The sequence below is a fragment of the Octopus sinensis genome, linkage group LG29, assembly GCF_006345805.1.
Source record: "Octopus sinensis linkage group LG29, ASM634580v1, whole genome shotgun sequence".
Taxonomy (NCBI): domain Eukaryota; kingdom Metazoa; phylum Mollusca; class Cephalopoda; order Octopoda; family Octopodidae; genus Octopus; species Octopus sinensis.
Genome location: NC_043025.1, coordinates 6,072,699 through 6,088,357, shown reverse-complemented (window position 1 = coordinate 6,088,357; position 15,659 = coordinate 6,072,699). Strand labels below are relative to the sequence as shown.

The 15,659-nt window shown below is 42.2% G+C and overlaps 1 protein-coding gene across 1 annotated transcript in view; it reads left to right on the top strand.

Annotated features, from left to right (window-relative positions):
• The window catches only part of LOC115226097 (mucin-5AC), a 101,714-nt gene that overhangs the window by 82,354 nt on the left and 3,701 nt on the right, over positions 1 to 15,659 (top strand). The gene's annotated exons all lie outside the window — the stretch shown is intronic.

Genomic DNA, 15,659 nt, shown 5'->3' with positions numbered 1-15,659 from the left:
CCCCTCCACCCCACCGTTATCTTACATTCCCTCCTTCTTCCCCCTCATCTCCCACCTCATCTCCCTTCGCTCTATTTATTTCCCGATGGGCTTTCATGAAAGCAATAAGTTTTTTTGGGGTTTTTTTCCAGACATATTTTTAATTAATTGCTTTCTGATTTTTAATTAGCTTCTACAATTAATTTTTAAATGCGTTTTCCATTACTGTTGCTTTAAACATTTAATTTATCATCATCATCATCATCATTTAACGTCCGTTCTCCATGCTAGCATGGGTTGGACGGTTCGACCGGGGATCTAGGAAGCCAGAAGACTGCACCAGGCTCCAGTCTTATCTGGCAGTGTTTCAGACTGGAGTCTGGTGCAGCCTTTGGCTTCCTAGATCCCCGGCCGAACTGTCCAACCCATGCTAGCATGGAGAACGGACGTTAAACATCATCATCATCATCGTTTAACGTCCGGTATCCATGCTGCTAGCATGGGTTGGACGGTTCGACGGGGATCTAGGAAGCCAGAAGACTGCACCAGGCTCCAGTTTATCTGGCAGTGTCAGACTGGAGTCTGGTGCAGCCTCTGGCTTCCCAGATCCCCGGCCGAACCGTCCAACCCATGCTAGCATGGAGAATGGACGTTAAACATCATCATTATCATCGTTTAACGTCCGTTCTCCATGCTAGCATGGGTTGGACGGTTCGACCGGGGATCTGGGAAGCCAGAAGGCTGCACCAGGCTCCAGTCTGATCTGGCAATGTTTCTACAGCTGGATGCCCTTCCTAACGCCAATATCATTGGATGATATTGCTTACACACACACACACACACAGCCGTACGCATATACCACATGATCTCGTGTGACTGACTAGGCTATCAGATACTGTTACACATTGCTGGTCACAATGCACTTTTTGCGTTGTTTTAGCCTTCAAACGATGTCACCCTGCTGGCTAGGCAAGCAGGCCAACATTAATTCCTGATTCAAAGGGGTTGCTGGAGCAACGTGAAATGAAGTGTTTTGCTCAAGAACACAACGCGTCACCCAGTCCAGGAATTGAAACCACAATCTTACAATCATGGGTGCAGTAGCCTAACCACTAGGCCACAAACCTTCATTTATACATACATATATATATATATATATATATAGGCGCAGGAGTGGCTGTGTGGTAAGTAGCTTGCTTACCAACAACATGGTTCCGGGTTCAGTCCCACTGCGTGGCACTTGGGCCAAGTGTCTTCTACTTAAGCCTCGGTACGACCAAGCCTTGTGAGTGGATTTGGGAGACGGAAAACTGAAAGAAGCCCGTACCGTCGTATATATATATATTTATCCTTTATATTATTATTATTATTATTATTATAATATATATATATATTATCCTTATTATTATTATTATTATTATTATTATAATATATATATATATTTATCCTTTTTTATTATTATTATATTATTATTATATTATAATATTTATCCTTTATTATTATATTATTATTATTATAATAATATATATATATATTTACCTTTATTATTATATTATTATTATATATATATATTTATCCTTTATTATTATTATATTATTATTATTATTATTATATATATATATATTACCCTTATTATTATTATTATATTATTATATATATATTATTTATCCTTTATTATTATTATTATAATATATATAATATAAGCTTTTTTCAGTTTTTGCCACTGAATCCACTCTTATGGTTTTGGTTGGCCTGGGTTTATAATAAAAGAAACTTACCTCATGTGCCATGCGCTGGGTTTGAACCCGAAATCCCGTGATTTGGTAGCCAACATCTTAACCACACAGCCATGCCTGTGTCTTAACACAGACATCTATATATATTTTAGTAAACAGTCACACCTTGGTATATCAATGATCAAAGCTTCATATTTGTTTGATCCCCCATCCCCCAGCTTGTTACCGATGGGTCAAGAGTTCAAACCCTACCTCCTCCTTTTTTTTTTATTTAATCTTTCCCAACATTTAAAGTTCTCTTCACTGCTACCACTTCCACCCTGCTTTCTTTTCATTGCTATCATATTTCATTCTCTGCTTTTTTATGACATTGTTGGTATTATCATAATCATCATCATTATTATTATTATTATTATTATTGAGTGAGAGAGCAGTGCATGCCATCAAAGTGACACTGGGGTAAAATATACAAAGCCCAGTATACCCATCATGACTACCCGTCTGATAAGGGTACACCAGGCACATGCATCACAACCATATGTGCGCGACATGGTGATCTCATATCAAGATAAACAGCACATGACCTTGCAGGTGGGGCCCAGTTAGAATTTTCTTCAGGTTGAGTAACCCATCCCACTCAAAAGGTCCCTGAATAAGGGTTATTTAAGGATGTTGAACAAAACACCCATGTTTCCAGAAGTGAATTATTCAAACCCTAAAGAATCCCTCTCCAGACATGGCTATGATGCTCCCCCACTACTTCTGCTCGTGATCAGAGATGCACATATCGTCAGCCACCAAGGAACATGCTCAACTGGTTAAGGTCAAACAACTGACAAACAAATCTGTAGTATTGAACAGAATATTTGCTGTAGGCCATCTTTTATACCAAGACAAAACAATGTACATGATAACACTTCCAATCAGTTAAGATCAGAAGCCACGAGAGCCACTGCCTGGTACTGCATCAGGGTATTAGCAAATCTGTGGTATTGAGCAGAATATTTGCTGTAGCCCATCTTTTATACCAAGACAAAACAATGTACATGATAACACTTCCAATCAGTTAAGATCAGAAGCCACGAGAGCCACTGCTGGTACTGCATCAGGACATTAGCAAATCTGTGGTATTGAGCAGAATATTTGCTGTGGCCATCTTTTATACCAAGACAAAACAATGTAGATGATAACACTTCCAATCAGTTAAGATCAGAAGCCATGAGAGCCACTGCCTGGTACTGCATCAGGGCATTAGCAAATCTGTGGTATGAGCAGAATATTGCTGTGGCCCATCTTTTATACCAAGACAAAACAATTGAGATGATAACACTTCCAATCAGTTAAGATCAGAAGCCATGAGAGCCACTGCCTGGAACTGCATCAGGGCATTAGCAAATCTGTGGTATTGAGCAGAATATTTGCTGAAGGCCATCTTTTATACCAAGACAAAACAATGTAGATGATAACACTTCCAATCAGTTAAGATCAGAAGCCACGAGAGCCACTGCCTGGTACTGCATCGGGGCATTTATTATTATTATTATTATTATTATTATTATTATTATTAAGGCGGCAAACTGGCAGATTCGTTAAACACGCTGGATGAAATGGTTAGCAGTATTTCGTCCGTTGTTACGTTCTGAGTTCAGATTCCACCAAGGTCGACTTTGCCTTTGATCCTTTCAATTGAATTGCTAATATGTGCCTTTTTATGCTGTAATTATTATCATTATTAAGGTGGCAAGCTGGCAGAGTCGTTAGCACACCGGGCGAAATGCTTAGCAGTATTTTGTCTGCCACTACATTCCGAGTTCAAATTCTGCCGAGGTCGAGTTTGTCATTCATCCTTTCGGGGTCGATAAATTAAGTACCAGTTGAACACTGGGGTCGATGTGGTTGACTAGTCCCCTCCCCAATAAAATCTGAGGCCTTGTGCTTCCAGTAGAAAGGATTATTATTATCATTATTATTAAGGCAGCAAGCTCGCAGAATCGTTAGCATGCTGGGTGAAATGCTTAGTGGTATTTCGTCTGACCTTATGTTCTGAGTTCAAATTCTGCCAAGGTTGACTTTACCGCTCATCCTTTCGGTATCGATAAAATAAGTACCAGTTAGGCACTGGGGTCGATGTAACCATTTCGTCCCCTCACCCAATATGGATGCCCTTGTGGTAAAATTTGAAACCATTATTATTATTATTATTATTATTATTATTATTATTATTATTATTATTATTATTATTATTGTTGTTGTTGTTGTTGTTGTTATTATAATTATTAAGGCAGCCAGCTGGCAGAATTGTTAGCACACTGGGTGAAATGCTTAGTGATATTTCGTCTGTCTTTGTTTTGAGTTCAAATTCTGCTGAGGTCGACTTTGCCTTTCATCCTTTCGGGGTCGATAAATTAAGTACCAGTTGAGTACTGGTGTCAATGTGATTAAAATCCAGGTCTTGTGCCTATAGTAGAAAGGATTATTATTATCTCTCTCTATATAAACGGCAGTTTGTCTGTATGTGTTTCTGTGTGTCTGTTTGGTTGTACCCTCACCCTGACCACGGCTTTCAATGGATTCTGATGAAACTTGACACAACATAGCCCAATGTAAATTCAAAACTAACGCAGCGAAAATTTTGAAAGTTCCCCAGTTCTGAAAAAAATCGATAAATTCGACATGGGGTCGAGAATCAGAAACACAAACCACAGACCGTCTAGGGGACGCAACTCGACCTTTTTTAACTCTCAAAAAAAATTTACCATAATTTTTTTCCCATTTTTTTGCTATTTTTTGGCTATAACTCTCTAAAAATGCTGTATAGTTATTTCCCTTACAAACCTGAGCAACGCCGGGCGATACTGCTAGTTATTATTATAAAGGTGGCCAGCTGGCATAATTGTTAGCTCACCCCAGAAAATGTTGAGTAGCAACTTTTCTAGTTTTCTTTTTACGTACTGAGTTCAAATCTCATCAAGGTCCACACATACACACATGCATGTATGTATGCATATGTGTTTATATGTGTATGTATATATTTGTGTTTGCATATACACACACACACACATATGTAAATATACGTTTTTCATATTTATTTTGATTTGTTTATTTTATTTGTATTCATTTGTCTATTTTTTTTATTTGTTGCAAAAACATGTCTTCTAATGTAAAATTCCTTTTCCCTTTCGCCCTCCCCTCCTCGCAGTTTCTCTCCAACCTGTCCCCCCTTGCTTCTCGTCTCTCCAACCTGTCCACCCACTATTGAGAAAGGAAAATATCCAATCAGCAACAACAACAACAGTGGAAGGCAAAAGGGACTACAACAACAACAACAACAACACAATTGCTATGAACACCCTCCTACCCATCCATCCATCCATCCACCCACCCTTTTGGAAAACGAAAGAAGAAATTAAAATTTTGAATAATAATGAAATAAGATATATAAATATTTGATTCCTTTTCCACTTTTGTTAAAGCTTTTCTGAATTAAAAAAATGAAACACAGCGAAATCAAATATTCCACAAAATAAAGCAAAAATTTTTCAAAATTATTAAAAAGATTCTTGGTCTCTTAATTTTCGGTTTATTTAATTCGCTTTTGATTTTGCCAAATTGTAAGTAAGAAATTGTGCTGCTACTAAAAATAATGGTTTTAAAATTTAGCACAAGGCTCGCAATTTTCAGGGGAAGATTTAGTTGGCGTCATAAGCCCAAGTGTTCAGTTGGTACATGTGTTTTGCAAAGAAGTTAGGCGCAGGAGTGGCTGTGTGGTAAGTAGCTTCTTTACCAACCACATGGTTCCGGGTTCAGTCCCACTGCGTGGCACCTTCGGCAAGTGTCTCCTACTATAGCCAAGGGCCGACCAATGCCTTGTGAGTGGATTTGGTAGACGGAAACTGAAAGAAGCCCGTCATATATATATATATATATATATATATGCGTGTGTGTGTTTGTGTATCTGTGTTTGTCCCCCTAGCATTGCTTGACAACCGATGCTGGTGTGTTTATGTCATCGTAACTTAGCGGTTTGGCAAAAAGAGACCGATAGAATAAGTACTGGGCTTACAAAAGAATAAGTCCCGGGGTCGAGTTGCTCGATTAAAGACGGTGCTCCAGCATGGCCGCAGTCAAATGACTGAAACAAGTAAAAGAGTAAAGAGTGTGCAAGTGCTACCAGTTGAGAACTCCGGGTACCGGAAGCCAGCAAGTGTATGGTGTCATCAGGAGAGAATGTGCACCGTTTTAGGGCCTACCGCTCGATGGCATCATTGTGCCCCCCCCTCACAATGATGAGGCCCCACTTGCTAGATCAGCTGGTTATCAAATAAAGCTCAGTATTCTCCTAGCCATCGCTCATCGTCTCTTTTTAACCAAATCCAGTGGCCAGCCTTTTCCAGCATGGTTTGGATATCGGTCATGGTGGTATTCATTTTACGATAAGTTAGGCCTTACGATAACAACAGTTGCCTCACACTATGTACTATGAATCCTCTACATCCGACTTTGATTGGAAAATGCTCCGCTTTCGAGTCTGTGTCTTCACATTCCTGGAGGAGATTTACATAACGGTCAATCTTTCAACCCCGAGAAGACGAAAGGCAAACTTAGAACATAATGTCAGAAGACATACTGCTTAGCATACTAATGATTCAGCTAGCCTACCATGTTTAGAACAATAATAAGTTCAGTTCTATATTTAAGAGATGAGGAATTATGTACACTGTTTACATTTGATGGATATTTGTCCTCATCTTGTTTGTTGTTAACACAACGTTTCGGCTGATATACCCTCCAGCCTTCTTCAGGTATCTTGGGGAGATTTTGAACCTGGGTTCTCATTCCTAAGGTATTTTTCGATGTGTATGACGAAAAATTTCCAGACAATGGACATGTGATAAAATAAAAACAATAATAAACGAGTGATGAGTGAATATATAGCACATGTGTTCAAATCCTGCCAAAGTCAGCTTTGGTTTTTTTTCCCTTTTGGGTCAGTAAAATAATAAAGTACCAGTCAGGCACTGGGGTCAATGGACTCAACTAATCAGCTCCCTTCAAAAATGCTGACTTCTTGCTAAAAGTGAAAATAATTTGTATTTCTAATGAAGGCACAAAGGCCTGAAATTTGGGGAAGGTGGGAGTAGGGCGGGGGTTTATTCAATTGAATTGTCCCCAGTTTTTGAGTGGTATTTTAGTTTATTGATTCCAAAAGGATCAGAGGCAAAGTTGACCTTTAGTGGGATTTGAACACAAATAGGCGCAGGAGTGGCTGTGTGGTAAGTAGCTTGCTAACCAACCACATGGTTCCGGGTTCAGTCCCACTGCGTGGCATCTTGGGCAAGTGTCTTCTGCTATAGCCCCGGGCCGACCAATGCCTTGTGAGTGGATTTGGTAGACGGAAACTGAAAGAAGCCTGTCGTATATATGTATATATATATATATATATATGTATGTGTGTGTGTGTGTGTTTGTCTGTGTTTGCTTGACAACCGATGCTGGTGTGTTTACGTCCCCGTCACTTAGCGGTTCGGCAAAAGACACCGATAGAATAAGTACTGGGCTTACAAAGAATAAGTCCCGGGGTCGATTTGCTCGACTAAAAGGCGGTGCTCCAGCATGGCCGCAGTCAAAATGACTGAAACAATGAAAAGAGAAAAGAGAGCCTGAAGGAGATACCACAAGACATCATCTCGTCTGACTTTCTAACGGTTCCCGAATCATTAGCACACCGGGCGAAATGCTTAATGGTATTTCATCCGTCGTTACGTTCTGAGCTCAAATTCCACCGAGGTCGACTTTGCCTTTCATCCTTTCAGGGTCGATAAATTAGGTACCAGTTACACACTGGGGTCGATGTAATCGACTTAATCCGTGTGTCTGTCCTTGTCTGTCCCCTCTGTGTTTAGCCCCTTGTGGGTAGTAAAGAAATAGGTATTTCATCCGTCGTTACGTTCTGAGTTCAAATTCCACCGAGGTCGACTATACCTTTCATCTTTTCAGGGTCCATAAAATTAATACCAGTTGAACACTGGGGTCAATGTAATCAACTTACTTCCTGCCCCAAAATTGCTGGCCTTGTGGCAAAACTTAAAACCATTATTATTACTATCATTATTGTTATTATTATTATTATTATTAAAGTGGTGAGCTGGCAGAATGGTTACCACATTGGACAAAATACTTAAGTACATTTTTTTCCAGCTCTTTATGTTCTGGGTTCAAATCCCACCAAAATCAACCTTGTCTTTCATCCTTTTGGACTCACTAAAGTATCATGGAGGCGCAATGGCCCAGTGGTTAGGGCAGCGGACTCGCGGTCATAGGATCGCGGTTTCGATTCCCAGACCGGGCGTTGTGAGTGTTTATTGAGTGAAAACACCTAAAGCTCTACGAGACTCCGGCAGGGGATGGTGGTGATCCCTGCTGTACTCTTTCACCACGACTTTCTCTCACTCTTGCTTCCTGTTTCTGTTGTACCTGTATTTCAAAAGGGCCGGCCTTGTCACTCTCTGTGTCACGCTGAATATCCCCCGAGAACTACGTTAAGGGTGCACGTGTCTGTGGAGTGCTCAGCCACTTACACGTTAATTTCACGAGCAGGCTGTTCCGTTGATTTGGATCAACCGGAACCCTTGTTGTCATAACCGACGGAGTGCTTCCAATCCAAAACTAAAGTATCAGTCACGTACTAGAGGCAATGAAATCAACATAGCCCCTCCCCTCAAAATTGTTGTCCTTGAGCCAAAATTTAAGATTGTTATTGTTATTTTCATTGATGCTTTTGCTCTGTTAAACCAGATCTTGTACCAAAAGAACAAGCCATATCAAATGGCCAAAGGTCCTTTGGGGTCATTCTTTCTCCTTCAGTTTTCTAACAACTTTCTCAGAATCCTTACTGTTCCTAACAAGGCTGTTTTCTACCCTTCCTCAATCTACCCAACCCTCACCCTCTGTCTACTAGTCCCTCTACCTATAAAAAATTCTCTATCTCCCTATCTATCTGCTGCCCTTCATTCTATACAAAATTTTGCATAAAACCAAGTTTATAGGCACAGGTGTGGCTGTGTGGTAAGTAGCTTGCTTACCGACCACGTGGTTTCAGGTTCAGTCCCTCTGCATGGCACCTTGGGCAAGTGTCTTCTACTATAGCCTCAGGTCGACCAAAGCCTTCTGAGTGGATTTGGTAGACGGAAACTGAAAGAAGCCCATCATATATATATATGTTTGTGTGTCTGTATTTGTCCCCCCACTACCACCACCATCGCTTGACAACCAATGTTGGTGTGTTTACATCCTTGTAACTTAGCAGTTTGGCAAAAGTGACCAATATAATTACTAGGCCTACAAAGAATAAGTTCTGGAGTCGATTTGTTTGACTAAAGGCAGTGTTCCAGCATGGTCGCAGTCAAATGACTGAAACAAATGAATAAAAGAATTATATACCCGCCAATCTACCCAGCTTCCTTCCTGTCCACCCTTCTATCTCCTTTCCCCTCTATTTATGAACCTCTCAGTCTACCCCTTATCAACCCACACATCTATCTACACGACCCTTTATTTTATCCACCCTTCATTGTTCCCAAACTACTATATACCCACCACAATATCTACCCAGCCATCTTCCACCCCATCCCCTTTACCAACACCTCTGTTTACCAACCCTTTTATTTACGAACCTGTCTTATCCCTATCTACCCGCACAATCCTCCTCTACCCTTTATCCACCCCTCATTTTACCAAATACTACACACACTCAACTTTATATACACACCTACCTACCCATCCGTTATCTCTCCACCCTTATATCTACCTTTCACTCTGTTCACAAACCTGTCTGTCTTTCCCTTATTTACCCACACATTTTTCCACACTACCCTCTATCCACCCTTCACGTTACTCAACTGCTACACACCCACAAGTCTGTCTACCCCACCTCTTTATCTATCCAGCCTTCTAATTGCCCACCCTTCTATCTACTGACCCCTCTATAAATATTTCCTTTTGCCCCTATCTGTCCACAGGTCTGTCTACACCCCCTTTATTTTATCCATCCTTCATTCTTACCAAACTCATCATCATCTCTTTATCTACAAACCTTTCTGTCTGCCCACTATCTGCCCACATATCTGCCATCACAGTTCCTTATCCACCCTTTTCTCACCCTAAACTTGTACCTGTTCACTTCTCTATCTTCCCACCCTTTTACATAAACTCCTACCCACCCACCTTTCTAGGTATCCACCTCTATATCTACACATCCCTGTATCAATCCCTTTTTCCAAGGTAGTCTACCCTGGTCCCACCTCTGCTGTCTAAGAAATGCTACCTACTACCCAACCATCCACCCAACCATCCACCCATCAAACCACCATCCATCCATCCATCCAATCAACCAACCATTGAACCACTCACCCAACCAGTTGTCTACCCAACCAACCAACTAACCTAACCAACCAACAATCCATCCAACCAACCAACCATCCAAGTAACCAACCATCCATCCATCCATTCATCCTTCCATCAAACCACCATCCATCCAACCAACCAACCAACCATCCAACCAATCATATGACCAACCATTGAACCACTCACCTAACCAGCTGTCGACCCAAGCAACCAACCAACCTCCCAAGCAACCAACCAACCTTTCAACCAACCATCCATCTATCTAACCAACCATCCATCTATCTAACCAACCATCCATCTATCTAACCAACCATCCATCTATCTAACCAACCAACCATCCAATCAACCATCCATTCAACCATCCATTCATCCTTCCATAAAACCACCATCCATCCATCCATCCAACCAACCATCCAACCAATCATATGACCAACCATTGAACCACTCACCTAACCAGCTGTCGACCCAAGCAAGCAAGCAACCAACCTCTTAACCAACCAACTAACCTTTCAACCAACCATCTATCTAACCAACCAACCATCCAATCAACCATCCATCCTTCCATCAAACCACCATCCATCCAACCAACCAACCATCCAACCAATCATATGACCAACCATTGAACCACTCACCTAACCAGCTGTCGACCCAAGCAAGCAAGCAACCAACCTTTCAACCAACCATCCATCTATCTAACCAACCAACCATCCATTCATCCTTCCATCAAGCCACCATCCATCCATCCAACCAACCAACCATCCAACCAACCATTGAACCACTCACCTAACCAGATGTCGACCCAAGCAACCAACCAACCTCCCAAGCAACCAACCAACCTTTCAACCAACCATCCATCTATCTAACCAACCAACCATCCATTCAACCATTCATTCATCCTTCCATCAAACCACCATCCATCCATCCATCCAACCAACCAACCAATCATATGACCAACCATTGAACCACTCACCTAACCAGCTGTCGACCCAACCAACCAACCAACCACCATCCAACCAATCATATGACCAACCATTGAACCACTCACCTAACCAGCTGTCGACCCAAGCAACCAACCAACCTCCCAAGCAACCAACCAACCTTTCAACCAACCATCCATCTATCTAACAACCATCCATCTATCTAACCAACCATCCATCTATCTAACCAACCAACCATCCATCTAACCAACCAACCAACCATCCAATCAACCATCCATTCAACCATCCATTCATCCTTCCATAAAACCACCATCCATCCATCCATCCAACCAACATCCAACCAATCATATGACCAACCATTGAACCACTCACCTAACCAGCTGTCGACCCAAGCAAGCAAGCAACCAACCTCTTAACCAACCAACTAACCTTTCAACCAACCATCTATCTAACCAACCAACCATCCAATCAACCATCCATCCTTCCATCAAACCACCATCCATCCAACCAACCAACCATCCAACCAATCATATGACCAATCATTGAACCACTCACCTAACCAGCTGTCGACCCAAGCAAGCAAGCAACCAACCTTTCAACCAACCATCCATCTATCTAACCAACCAACCATCCATTCATCCTTCCATCAAGCCACCATCCATCCATCCAACCAACCAACCATCCAACCAACCATTGAACCACTCACCTAACCAGATGTCGACCCAAGCAACCAACCAACCTCCCAAGCAACCAACCAACCTTTCAACCAACCATCCATCTATCTAACCAACCAACCATCCATTCAACCATTCATTCATCCTTCCATCAAACCACCATCCATCCATCCATCCAACCAACCAACCAATCATATGACCAACCATTGAACCACTCACCTAACCAGCTGTCGACCCAACCAACCAACCAACCAACCAACCATCCAATCAACCATCCATTCATCCTTCCATCAAACCACCATCCATCCAACCAACCAACCATCCAACCAATCATGACCAACCATTGAACCACTCACCTAACCAGCTGTCGACCCAGCAACCAACCAACCAACCAGCCAACCTTTCAACCAACCATCTATCTAACCAATCAACCAACCACCCAACCATCTATCCAACCAACCATCCATCCAACCAACCAACCAACCATCCATCCATCTATCCAACCAACCATCCATTCAACCATCCATCCAACCATCCATCTAACCAATCAACCAACCACCCAACCATCTATCCAACCAACCATCCATTCAACCATCCATCCAACCATCCATCTAACCAACCAACCAACCATCCATCCATCTATCCAACCAACCAACCATCCATCATCCAACCAACCATCCATCCAACCATCCATCCAACCATCCATCCAACCAATCAACCAACCACCCAACCATCTATCCAACCATCCATCCAACCAACCATCCATCCAACCAGAACAAAGAAACAAAAAAACTTTCACCAAAAGGTCTTATTTTAGGTGCAATGAATTCCTCCCCCGCCCAGTCTGACACTAATTCCATCACCACCACTAACCACCTGGCTACCCCTGGTAAATGTAAGAAGGTTCCACCCTGTAGTGAGCATTTGGGACATATCTCAAGCCTTGGTCTTTTACAGCCCCATCATCACCATTGTCATCACCGTTGTCATCATCATCACCATTGTCATCATCATCACCATTGTCATCATCATCACCATTGTCATCACTGTTGTCATCATCATCACCATTGTCGTTATCATCATCATCATCATCATTGATTTACGCCTACTGTCCATGCTGGCATGGATTGGGCAGGTTTGCTAACCTAGATGGGGGTCGGAGAGGACCTCATCTCACCCACGTCCCATTTTAGCTCAGGTTCTGCATCTGGATGCCTTTCCTCATACTGCCCACTTTACTCTACATTCTGTACTGAGTGCTTGTCGTATGGCACCAACACCAGAGAGGTGTCGCATCCCAGTTATGCCTAAAGAAACCCCACAACGTCATACTTTATACAGAATGTACTTGCTGTGTTTTTTGGTTTTCGTTTTTCTGTGGCACCAGCACTAGAGAGGTAGCCATGCCTTCAGCAAGACTAAAAGATTCTCACAATCTCATGTCTCTCCTCATCTGCAGCTTTACAGGCTGCGAAACACGAGTGCTAGAAGTGTGTGGACGATAGTGATGAGAGGGATGTGTGATATGTGGGGTGATAGGGGTACTTGGTATTGTGAGGTAGGTGAGAGTATATTCAAGGTAACATGGGCTGACATGGAAGGGAGATTGACTGCCTTTGCATTCTGAGTTCAAATTCCACTGAGGTCGACTTTGCCTTTCTTACTTTTGAGGTCGATTTACCCCCTCCCCCCCAATTTCTGGCCTTGTGCCAAAATTGGAAACTGACATTAATACCATTTATTATTGCAGCTGTTACATGTGTTCAGATCCTGCCAAAATCAACTTTTGCCTTTCGTCCATCAGATTTGATTAAGTACCAGTCATATATTGGGGTTGATGGTGTCTGCTTAATCCCTTCCACTTGAAACTACCAAATCAGAGACCATTACTATCTTCATCCTCATCATCACCACCACCACCACCATAATCATCATCATCGTTATCGAGTTCAAATCCTACTGTGGTTGATTTTTGTCTTTACCCTTTCAGGGTTGATAAAACAAGTCCTATTTGAGTACTGGGGTTGATGTAGACGACCGACCCCTAAATCCTTACTCTGGTTTTGTGCCAAAATTTGAAACCAATAAATACAGAGGGCTGACAGATTGATTAGTTCCTTGGATAAAATGCCTTATGGTATTTCTTCTAAATTTTTGTATTCTGAGTTCAAATCCTGCTGAGGTCAGTGTTGCTGTTCACCCTTCTAGGTCAATAAAGTACCAATCGAGAACTTCAGTCAGTTGAATTGTCTTCCCCCACCCCTCAAAATTGTTGACCTGGTTCCAAAATTAGAATTGGTTGTTATAGAGACTCTTGGATTTCCAAGATCATATGAACATTTTACAAAATTCTTCGGAGTATTTCTGCTTGTTCTTCACATTTTGAGTTAGAATGACAGCAAGATTTTACCTTTCGTTTTTCTGGGGTCAAGAGGGTTTGACAAGTGACCCAGACCTTTAGTGATATACTGTGCTTCAGAAGACCCGTGAAGCTAAGTGAGATTGTAGTGGCCAATGCTTGTGTTATGTACCTGACACCTGTGCTGGTGGCATGTAAAAAGCACCCTTTGAATGTTGGGCCTTACGAAGGCCATAACAAGTAACCGAGACCTTTGGCAATATGCTGTGCTTGAGAAGACCTGTGAAGCCAGGTGAGATCGTAGTTGTAGCCAATGCTGATGATATGTAAGTGACACTTGTGCTGGTGGCATGTAAAAAGCACCTGTTGAATGTTGGGCCTTACGAAGGCCATAACAAGTAACCGAGACCTTTGGCAATATGCTGTGCTTGAGAAGACCTATCAAGCCAGGTGAGATCGTAGTTGTGGCCAATGCTGGTGTTATGTAACTTGCACCTGTGCCAGTGGCACATAAAAAAAGCACTCACTACTCTCATGGAGTGGTTGGCATTAGGAAGGGCATCCAGCCATAGAAACTTTACCAAATCAGATTGGAACCTGGTAGGGCTCCCCAGCTTGCCAGTTTGCAGTCAGATCGTCCAACCCATGCCAGCATGGAAAACGGATGCTAAATGATGATGATGATAACTTACCTTCTCTAAAATTTACTGGCCTTATATCTCCATTGGGCCCCCATGGATTAGCGAAACGCCATGTAGCATTTGCATCAGCTGTTTACACACTGACTTCAAATAACACCCAGTCAACTTATATCTCCTTCTGGGGGTCGGATGAAACAGAGCACCATTCAAATACTGGGGTCTCTATATATCAACTAAGTCGCGAGCTGGCAGAAACGTTAGCACGCCGGGCAAAATACTTAGCGGTATTTCGTCTGTCGTTATGTTCTGAGTTCAAATTCCGCCGAGGTCGACTTTGCCTTTCATCCTTTCGGGGCCGATTAAATAAGTACCAGTTACACACTGGGGTCGATGTAATCGACTTAATCCGTGTGTCTGTCCTTGTTTATCCCCTCTGTGTTTAGCCCCTTGTGGGTAGTAAAGAAATAGGTATTTCGTCTGCCGTTACGTTCTGAGTTCAAATTCCGCCGAGGTCGACTTTGCCTTTCATCCTTTCGGGGTCGATTAAATAAGTACCAGTTACACACTGGGGTCGATGTAATCGACTCAATCCGTGTGTCTGTCCTTGTTTGTCCCCTCTGTGTTTAGCCCCTTGTGGGTAGTAAAGAAATAGGTATTTCGTCTGCCGTTACGTTCTGAGTTCAAATTTCGCCGAGGTCGACTTTGCCTTTCATCCTTTCGGGGTCGATTAAATAAGTACCAGTTACACACTGGGGTCGATGTGATTGACTTAATCCGTTTGTCTGTCCTTGTTTGTCCCCTCTGTGTTTAGCCCCTTGTGGGTAGTAAAGAAATAGGTATTTCGTCTGCCGTTACGTTCTGAGTTCAAATTCCGCCGAGGTCGACTTTGCCTTTCATCCTTTCGGGGTCGATTAAATAAGTACCAGTTA